Consider the following 10,453-nt stretch of genomic DNA (forward strand, 5'->3'; position numbering starts at 1 on the left):
ATTTTTATTTGCTGTTTAAATACAGTTTGAATGTAACCTTTGGTCCTTTGGTTATTGAGAAGAGCATTCCACAGGTCATGGGTGGAAGACAAAACTGTGTAAGCAGCCCAGCGAAGCTCACTGTGATGATCAATGTTCCCCTCTTGCATAGTTCAAGTCGGGCGCCTGTTTTGTTTTTTTTAAAGGTGCCTCTGTACCTTCTGAAAAGTGCAAGGTTATTGATCAGTTTATTCTATTTGTCATTGACTGCTCTGGAACATCTCTCTGCTCTAAAGTCAATAGTGGAGGATTGAGAGGGTGAGTGCCTCCCCTGACCTGGCCTCTCTCAATCTCTAACTTTGTCTCATCCACTATTACCACACATACACACACACACACATGTAGAGTGACACCCAAAAACACACACACACAAACACAAAATGAATCACTCTCTCTGCCCATTGTACCACACCTCTGATCCCAGCTGCAATTTTGATTAATCTTGAAGTGCCACAAGGTCAGGACAGGACTGTGTGTATATTTGGTGTTGGCTGATGCTGTCAGATAAAGATCTAAAGCTCTGCTGAGGTTGGTGCTCTGTTTCTTTTCTGTGTATGTCTTTGTGTACACAAAGAAAAGGGTGTGCACCCACCCTCCCTGTGCCAGGGTGGATGTTGATGTCTCCTGTGAAGGAGATTGTGGCCCGTCTGAAGGAGGGCTCAGTGTTCCTGCCTGGTTCTAGTAGACACTGCTCAGGTTCTCTCTGTTTGTGCGTATGTGTTTGTCAAGTATGAGAACCATTGGGGCATTTTAGACCAGGGCTGTCAAACAGAATACCCAGGTCACAGAAATATTTGCATAAGGTGAGAGAGGATGTGACATCAGTAATACAACAAGCTTTTCTAATTAATATCAACAGCATTATTGGGCTCTAACCTCTCATTACACTCTGATTAAAAGTAATGTAATGTAAATATTAGAAATACCTGCAAGATCCACAGTGAATACACAATTGCACACATTGCTTTATAAATAGTGTGATACAGATGCTATGTTTTGTCTGTTTCTGAAGCATGACAACGCTTTCCCTGCACAAATACATGGATTTCATCAAAATGACTGAGGAGGCTGGATTACATGAAGCAGTGCTCTTGTCTGGTCTGAGTCAAAGTTTTATTGGATGCGTTTTTTATCAGACTTGTGTTAAAGTCAATTCCATGTTGGAATAACATTAATATTCTTAGATACATAATGTGATTCTGTGTCCATTATAAGGTGAGTGGAAGATTTGAATATGTCTAGTATTCCAAGTGTAATCGTGTACTTCTCTATGTCTTTGCCGTTGTGCGCAACCATTAAAGGTTTACTGTGTATATTTCCTTTATTTTGGGGTTATGAATTAGCATAGCTTAGTTCCTCAGTGCTTATCAGCGTGGCTTCGTTTTAGGACTTAGTTGATTTATGAAGACCAGACTGGGGGCTACAACCCCTCGCGTCTCCACGGAGCGAGAGGAGATAATTATTCTCTTTCTGACTCATACATTTCAATGAAAAATGCATACAGCTGGGACTAGAAGCAGCTTATCAAAAGGTTAACTCTTCCCCACAGTTGTCTGTGTCTGCATAGGGGAGCATTTCTGACGACAGTGGCAGCATCGTCCAATGCTGCCACTTTGTGTTTTCCTGCTGTTTTGTTTGGATGTTTTCAACATTGCTATGACCCGCCAGTGGCCCGGTGCTTTGTTTTCCCAAAGTTAACTTTCAATCAAGAAACAAGCCAGCTGTTGTTTGTGTTGTGTTCTGTACATCATTTCTTAAGCAGCCATCTGAGTGCAGCAAAGTGATTCTGACATGAATACATATGAGTGCTTAGTTATTTTGTGTTATCAACATTCAATGTATCTAATCAAACAGTGACATTACATGCAAACCAGTTTTCCTGTTTTGTTAATTATAGATTTTACACAATTTTTGACAGCCAACATGATGTCAGAGCAGGAACACTTTTCTTGCCAAACATAGTACATGCAATGCACTGTGTGTAGTATGCATATCATTGTGCTTGATAGTTCTTTAGATCATCTCATTGAGATTCAGAAATCTCTTGCCTTTTCACCTCCACATACACTGTATTCCCACATACACTTCTGTCACTCATTCATTCACACACACATACACATAGACACTTCAGGCCTTATGTGGAAGGAGTGCTGCCTGGGAAAGTGATAGCAAGAGAGAAGAAGCTCTAGAGAGTGAGTTATCTCTTTAGATGTCATTGAGGGGTGCCTCTTTTCTCTCCCTCTCCTTCCCTCTATCATTTTCCTTTTTCTTCCTTTCTGCTTGTCTCCCTCACTCTCTTGTTCCCACTTGCTCTCTCAAATCATGCCTCCAGTGGTATTCAGACAGTCCAAGGACAAACTCGAGATATGCTGGGAGCAATGGACTGTCCGTCAGTTTGTGTTTATACATGTTTGTGTGTGTGTGTGTGTATGTGTGTGTGTATGCGAGAAAGAGAGTAGTTGATGTTGAGTCTTTGAAGCTGTTCTTCCCCTGTCCTAACAGGCTAGAGTTTCGTCCCTTTGCATTTAACCCCACGATGCTACATTCAGGGGTTAAATCCTCACAGGCAGGCATAAAACACTCCCTGGGTTGTGGACACACATAACAAGACATTTCAATATTTAAAATTCACCTAGAGTGCCAAGAGCTGCACAGCTTGCTATTGTCGAGGTCATGCCCTTACATTTCAGAACTGTTATATTTATTTCATTTTATATTTATTGACTTGTCAAGGTGACTGTCATGGAATAAAAAGACCATTTACATAAAAACTGCAACAATTGTGTTTTTGTTTTATTATGTATATTTTTTTAATTATTCCATATCAAAGCTGAACTCCAGTGTAATGTGGTAGTTGGCTTGTCTGACTAAGGCTACGTCCACACTAGTCCGGATAGATTTGAAAACGGCGTTTTTGTCTGAAAACGCTCCGCGTCCACACTAGCGTCTTCAGTCGTTTTCACAGAGTCGTGCGTCCACACTGAAACGGATGAAAACGCCTATGTTCCAGTCCTGCGCATGCGCAAAAGCGAGTGAGAATTAAAGAATTTGAAGAAAAGCTATCTGGAGCATGTACAAACTGATCTTCATCTTTTTTAGGGCAGTCAAAATTGAGAGCAATCAAAACAACCGCTGTATAATGCACTCCGCTATCTTTGTTTATTTGGTCACATGACTGCATCACATGACTAAAATACGTCATCGTTTTCCAAAGTCTGCGTTTTCGTGTGTCCAAACTGCGACGGGACAGCTGCGTTTTGAAATGTATGCGTTTTTGAGAGCGTTTTCAAAACGCTACGTTTTTCCTTGAGGAAAGCGCCATCTCAGTGTGGACGGGAGGTCAAAACGGAGAGAAAACAATGCATTTTCAAACGAAAACGCATTAGTGTGGACGTAGCCTAAAGCACTGTCAGACAGGCCAACCCAGTCTGCGACCCTGAAAAATGCATACAAATAAACACCCACACCTTCACACAAAGCCAACCAGTTGCATGACCTATTGCCTCATGCCACACACATACTCTCAAAAAATCTCTCCCGGAGACAGACTTCTCTCTCTACGTGTGTGTGACGCGGTAACTCGACGCTCTCAGACAAACAGGGGAAATCCTCTTTGTCTTGCCATGTCCATCACTGGCCATCTCACTATCCCGATGTATGTGGATGTCTGAAAACCCTCCCCCCAGCCTCCCCAGCTCCAAGACCAATAGATTTATCCAACACGCTTCCACAAACACATGCACAGGCCCCCTTGGCTCCAGGCATGTTCCCCTGACGCAAGGACACACAGACAGGAAGTTTGAGGAGAGGTTTGTGACAGTTTACTTCTCTTAGAACACTTCAGGTTTGACCCTCTCTTGACCAGGCGGCTTCCTTCTCCTCCATCTCTCCGTAAACAACCACATCCCTGCAACTAAAAGCGTGCTGGCTCACCAAGTGTAATAACATCATTCATGTTTTGATGTGGGGCGGAACGTTTTAGTGAGCAAGGGAGGCCGTGTGGCGAGCGAATATGTGTGTGCCTTTCCTTTTCTGGGTTTTCTCTGATTGCAGAGATGACAGATCTTTGTCATGAAGAAAAGCAAGTTAACCTGTCACCTTTGCCAGTCTTCTCCACCCACTATTTATCCACTGTGTGTCTTTAAAACGTGCACACACACATGCACTAACACAGCACGCACACACGTTTGCACTGATCTTGCTGAGTATGTGTCAGCTCTATTAGCACATTCCCAGATAGAGCCAGCGTCTTCTTATCTGTGGTGACCCATTAATTACACTTTGTTCCATTAAGTGATCTATTTCAGACCTGCCCCACCCTCAACACCCACTCTCTGCTATCTCCACCTCTGGCCTGCTCCTCCCCCACCTGAACTCTCTGCTCTCTTTTTGTCTAACCCTTCGCAGAATACACACACGCATACATACACACGCACACACTTTTCTCTAAGTGTCGCTAAGCATGGAATCACAAAGTCAAGTGACAAGTACTTCTATGCTTGTGTCGCATGTGTCGCATGTGTTTGAGGCAAAAACATGAGAAAAGAGGTTCATAGACAACTCTTGTTTGCAGGATTTCAACATTACATTTCTCTCACGCTAGACTCTTAGACCAAATTAGAAATCAGTCTAGTGTTCATATGTTCCACAGCAGTTTTCTCATTTTTTTGCCCTCTACTCACTTTATTGATCGCCTTCTCTAACTCAGCTCTGTTTTGTATGTGTAAAAGTTACCAGTATAACTGACTCTTGAGTGTACATAAATATGATATATATGCCATATGTCACATGAATGTGAATTTTTGTCTTTGTACATGCCACTAGGTTTGTATTTTGAGTTGTGTAGTTCTGATATCTATTTTTACATGTATATTCCCACTGCACCTGGGAGATGCTAAATAGAAGTGTTCAGTCAAGTGTTGGTAGAAGGCCACAATGAAAATCTGGCCACAAAATGTGCCTTCAGTTCAGTATGGTTTAAGTGGAAATGTAAAATTGGAGCAGCTACACTAGTTGGATCATTTGCACTTCTTTTTTTTTGTGTGTTTTGTGTCCTAAGCTCATAAAGCAACTGTTTTCTGAGCATTACATAGAATGATACTGGTGATATACAGTGTCCTATAGGATCAAGTATAATCCTGTGCAACATAATTTAAATGTCACAGTTTAAAAGTGTATCTTCTCTGAATAATTGTATTATATAACTTTACTTTACTCTAATGTAAGCTTAAAAGTGTAGATTTATAGTATTAATTATATTTTCCCCACAGCAGAAACTTACTGTCACTTTAAAACAACACAAAGCTCTTTTGTTTGATTCAAATCTGGTGATACATTTGGACAGGTCATGCTTTTTTTAACTTCTTTTTTCATTATAAAGTCTGCTGTGATTTTGGCAGTATGGTTTGGACCATCATCATATACTGGAATTTTCTTCTCCTGTCAAGCCTGCGGGGACTGAGTCATCATGTTAGCCAGTATTTTTGTGTATCAGCAGGTATTTATAGTGGCATGGCATCTAAAAACGTAATCTATCCCAACGCCTTTTGCACTCATGCATACTGATATCATCACACTTACACCTCCATGCTTTCACTGTCAGGGCTATGCATTCACGCCAAACATGTTGGACCCCAACATGTTTGGCCACTTAAATTTATCTTGAGCTGGACAAAGAATGTGCACATTTTCATCTTCTTTAGCAAAGTTTGTTCTGACAGTTTCTAGCTGATAATAACAAACTTTTTAAAAAAAACATAATCCATATAGTTTTATGTAGTGCAATGCTTTGCACATTGTAAGCTGTCATATGACCCCGGGAGCAAGTCTGAAGGTCCATTTTTCATGGCTAAATAGTGTTGGTGTACTATGGTTGGCATCACTTGAAGAGGATATCCACAGCAGCTCTGATTAGCGATAGTTAAGTAGTTATGTACCTCTTGATTAATGCTGCTACCGTGTTTTGACTTTTTAATGGCTTGTTTTTATTTTTCTTTTATGACCACGGATCTTTCTATATCCTTTTTCCATCTGGTACAAGTCTCACAATGAAATTTTAAAATTACTCGAGCAGTTCTTTTCCATGTGGGGGCCTGATGCAAACAAGTACTTAAACTGAGCTCACAGGTTGAAAATTGTTGAATTTATATGTTCATGGAATCTGTCCAATAAGAAATCAAATATGTGTTCAACTTGTGTGTCAGTGATCACAGCTGTATCCAATTTTGTTGTTTTTACTTAATGTAGTGTCCCTAAAGGATTTGTTTCTTATTCATAAGGGAGAATACTATTGTTAACTTAATAGCACAGTCATTTAAAAATGCTTGAATTTTAAATTGTTTGGCTTGAAAGTAATAGTGCACAAAGGTTTTGTCATATATGTTTATATATGTATATGTGTCATTGTATATCCTACAAATGATTTGCATTCACAACACAAAGATTATTTCCATTTAAGCAAACTGCTAGTCATGGCAATTGTATCTACAAGGCACTTAATACTTTTTTATTGCCAATATTACCGGTGATGTTGTGAAGAAACAAGGGATTTTTTGTCGGTGTATCCAATGTAAGCATCGGGTGTAGTGTGATAGAAATTTTTATATGATTATGTGGTTGATATAAAGAAAACAAGTGGGAGACTGCTTTACAAAGCATATTGATATATATGCTGCAAATTCTCTGCTGCCAGTGTATACTGCTTTTTAGCTGGATAATGATTATACCATGCATTGCATCAATCTTACACTGGTACTGTTAGTCCCCTTGCTAGATTCTTCTATAGACCTTAGGCAACATGTGTTGTGAATGAGAATTGTATGAAGGTGTGTGCGATCACCATAGCCTTGTATGAATGGGGGTTCTCACACTCAAGGCTGTCTATTCTGAGACCACCGATTCTGAATGCGCCCTGTCTTTCTTACAGGTGCAAAGGGGGCCTCTCTTAGCCCTGTCCTCCTTCAACTCTTTTGTGACTGAGTGATGTGTGTATTTCTAATATCGTAGATGTGTTGCTGTGTGTGTTTCTCTATGCCTGGTGTTGTCTTGGAAGTGCAAGAGAGGTTTGTGCAGCAGATTTTACTGCAGTAAAGTGGACTATTGGTGTTTGTGTGTTTATGTGAATGAGGAGTGAATGAAATGTAGTGAAGTAGTAAGTTTGCAGTCTGGCATTTAGCATATTCTCTTGTGCGCATGCTCTAACCCCACTCCATCTTTTCCATCCTGTCTGGCCAAAGTTGCCTGGCCTAACCTACCCTTGGCAAGGCATTGTGTGTGTCAGTGTGTGTGTGTGTGTGTGTGTCCGTGCTTGGTAACCATTTGAGTTGCACGTATATGCATGCGTGTAGTGCCTCCACTAATGCACAGTCTTTGTGGGGGCCTCTCTTTTCAGCCATGCTGCTTTTGAGACACGTTGTGCCTGGGCATAGAAACAAAAGCTCTCCATTGCCCCTCAATAGGCCAAAAACAAAACCGTGTCAGGCGAGCTAGCAGCCCCCGAGTGTTTGCCATTTAAGTCCCAACCAATGGTGGCGGAGATGGAACAAAGGGGCCGGACAGGGAAGGAGGCCTGCACTGTTTACAGTGTTAATGTCTGGGTGGCACTCCCAACAAGGCCCTTCCATAAACATACATGTGCATGTACACTCAGTCTTTTTCTCTTTTTTTATGTGTGTGTGTGTGTGTTTACGTCACATATTCACACCTAATCAACAGGTACATGTGCAGACTTTATACTATGTTGTAAAATTCACACACAAAAATGGAATTAAACTTGGACGTGTCATACGGGCATAAGAAAATTTGTGTATCCAACTGATAATTTTCAAATTTTTTTATTACCCAACTAGGCATTTACAAATTTATACAATTCTTAGTGTTTTAATAATTAGAGAACAGAAGGTTCAGACTATACTGTCAAAACTAGTTCATATATTTTAAATAGCTTTGTCACTGACTCTATACTAATTTTCTTCTTGCTTTGTCACCATAAATAAATTAGCAAGCCAATTCTTCCAAATAGCATGCAAATGATGCCCCCAATTCACATATGTTTAAAGTTTTAAATGTTTTATGATAATTTTGTGGTTCATTAATTTCATTTGTGAATTTAATTGAATGATTTTATTCTACATCTTACCAATTGTTTCTGTAAGAGCTAACTGTTGAGCTAGCTTTTTTTCACATTAAACTTGTAAACTTGAGTGCAGTATTTATATAGATAGATAGATAGATAGATAGATAGATAGATAGATAGAAAAGGTGCATACAAAATGTTGATTAAAGCGACACGCAGATGGCTAAGCACATATTCCAAAATATCGCAACCCTTTTAAGCAGAGATGAGTAAAACAACTGACATTGAGAGGTGCTGTAGAGGCAAAGGATTATTCAGGCTTCGATTTTTACTGAAGAAGAGTCAGGAGAGTCTGACACTGGTATCAAATAGCCTGCACAGTCCTTGGACCAGGGTTATCTTGTAAATACTCTGCTCCAAGTCCATAAAAGCAAGGGTCCTTTATGACGGCCAAGGCCACTCATTCACATTAAAATAAAAAAAGCACTCAGTGCAATCTCAGTGTCTCGGTAGGGAGGAAACATAACAGGCTGGAGGGATTAACAAAATGAGAAGTAAGTAATAAAAAAATACAGAATTTCACTGTCTTTTGTGCAGTCTTTGTTGTCACAAGTTCCACTCTCCATATGAACTACTTGAATTCAAAGTAGCTTATGTGTGGTCATGATTTCAACCAGTTAATGTGATATCCTCCGCTTACTGTGTTTTCACTCGGTTTTGTTTCTCTATGTCTCTCTTCTGTTTGCATTTTATTCTAAGTAAATACAGAGCCCCCTCAGCGGCCCCTGTAGGTACTGATTCAGGTTTCTCATCTCTGGATGTGTAATGAGTTCTGCCTTGTTTTTGTCTAACAACAACACACAATAATAAGCAAAGTAATTAAAAGCAGTATGAGAGAGACGGGGGCTGGGCAGACCCCACTTACCAACAAGCATTAAAAATGAATTTAAGTCAAGAAGCAACAGTGGTATTACTGATTTGATGAAATGGGTTCTGTTTTTTAGTATCTTTGTCTTGATGTATTTACGGCTGTTTCTGCTCCGATCAAGCTCATTTTTATTTGAAGACACACAGTGTAGAAAAAGTCTGATTATTCCTGGATTTGTTGTCTTCATCCTAAATGGAGATTAGGGAATAGTGGCAGGGAATGGGTTGGAGAGTAAAATTTAATTTAATACATTTTTTGACTGAAAACATAATCTTCATGTTTTGTTACAGAGGACAGAGCTGCTCTGGTGGTGTTGCAGACCACCTGTCACCTGCCCGGGCTCTCTTTGACCTCGTCTCCTGTGGCAACATGTCACACCCCCTTTACAGACAGCCATGTGGGACGAAATGACATTCTTGACCTTTAGGCATGTTGGCAAGCAAAGTGACAACAAGCATAGCTGACTGTATGTCAGTTATGTGTGCTGCATGTGGACAACCAGACACACGCAAACACACAGTGCCAGCGCACACTGCGCACGTAGTCTCGGAAGATCATCTAATATCAGAGAGCGTCAGGGACAGAAATCCGATCGTCTGACAACCAGGATACAGATAGCGATTCTCCTCCGCTGATCCATGCAACAGATAGTTTCCACAAACAGCTGCCTGACTAAGGTTACAACCAACCCAGGCCCGCACCACAGTGCACTGCTCTACCTCACATCGAGATAAAACAAAAGCTTAGGTTACCGTCAATAGGAAATTGATAAGATAATACACTGTTTGTGGGTTTGTTTGTTTTTTTTTGTTTTTTTATGAAAACGTTGACAAGAGGAAATGAGAAAATGTTTGCTTCAGCGTGAAATAATATCATGTATATTAGTCTTGTTAGGTTTTCGGGTTTTTTTAAATATTTTCTTCCGTGATTATATCGTTGTTCATCTCCTTTTTTTAATTGAAGCTCATTAAATGTTTAACCCAAATGTCAGCATATTTGATTAAGCAGTCATAATTGTTTAAAGAAATTCAATTCTCACAAAGAAAAGTATCATCACTTTACATTCCCCCTGCCTCAAAGTACTCTTAATAATTTGAATATGGATTTATATTATAAGTGAGGCAAAGAGATATGCCCCCTTCACATCAGTGTAATTACGAATCACAAAAAAAAGAGTTTGATTCAAATAAAATAGGCCATTTGTACACAAGCAATTAACTGCTGCGGCTTTAAATAATGTAGCCCAGATGGAACCTAATTATAGTCGGCATGCTTTGATTTGCACTTCCTGTTGGAGTATCACTTGGGGCGTCACTTTGGCTTTTCAGTCACCTAGCGTTTGTTTTGAAATTTGTGACAATCAGAGCCGATTACCATTTGTAACAGCATGCAGCGTTTGGTACGCAGGGAAG

At 40.1% G+C, this 10,453-nt stretch overlaps 1 protein-coding gene across 1 annotated transcript in view; it reads left to right on the plus strand.

Moving 5' to 3' along the window:
- The window catches only part of arb2a (ARB2 cotranscriptional regulator A), a 162,490-nt gene that overhangs the window by 146,231 nt on the left and 5,806 nt on the right, over positions 1-10,453 (plus strand). The window lies entirely within an intron of this gene.

Source organism: Neolamprologus brichardi, chromosome 12 (assembly GCF_056152115.1).
Source record: "Neolamprologus brichardi isolate AB-2024 chromosome 12, ASM5615211v1, whole genome shotgun sequence".
Classification (NCBI taxonomy): Eukaryota; Metazoa; Chordata; class Actinopteri; order Cichliformes; family Cichlidae; genus Neolamprologus; species Neolamprologus brichardi.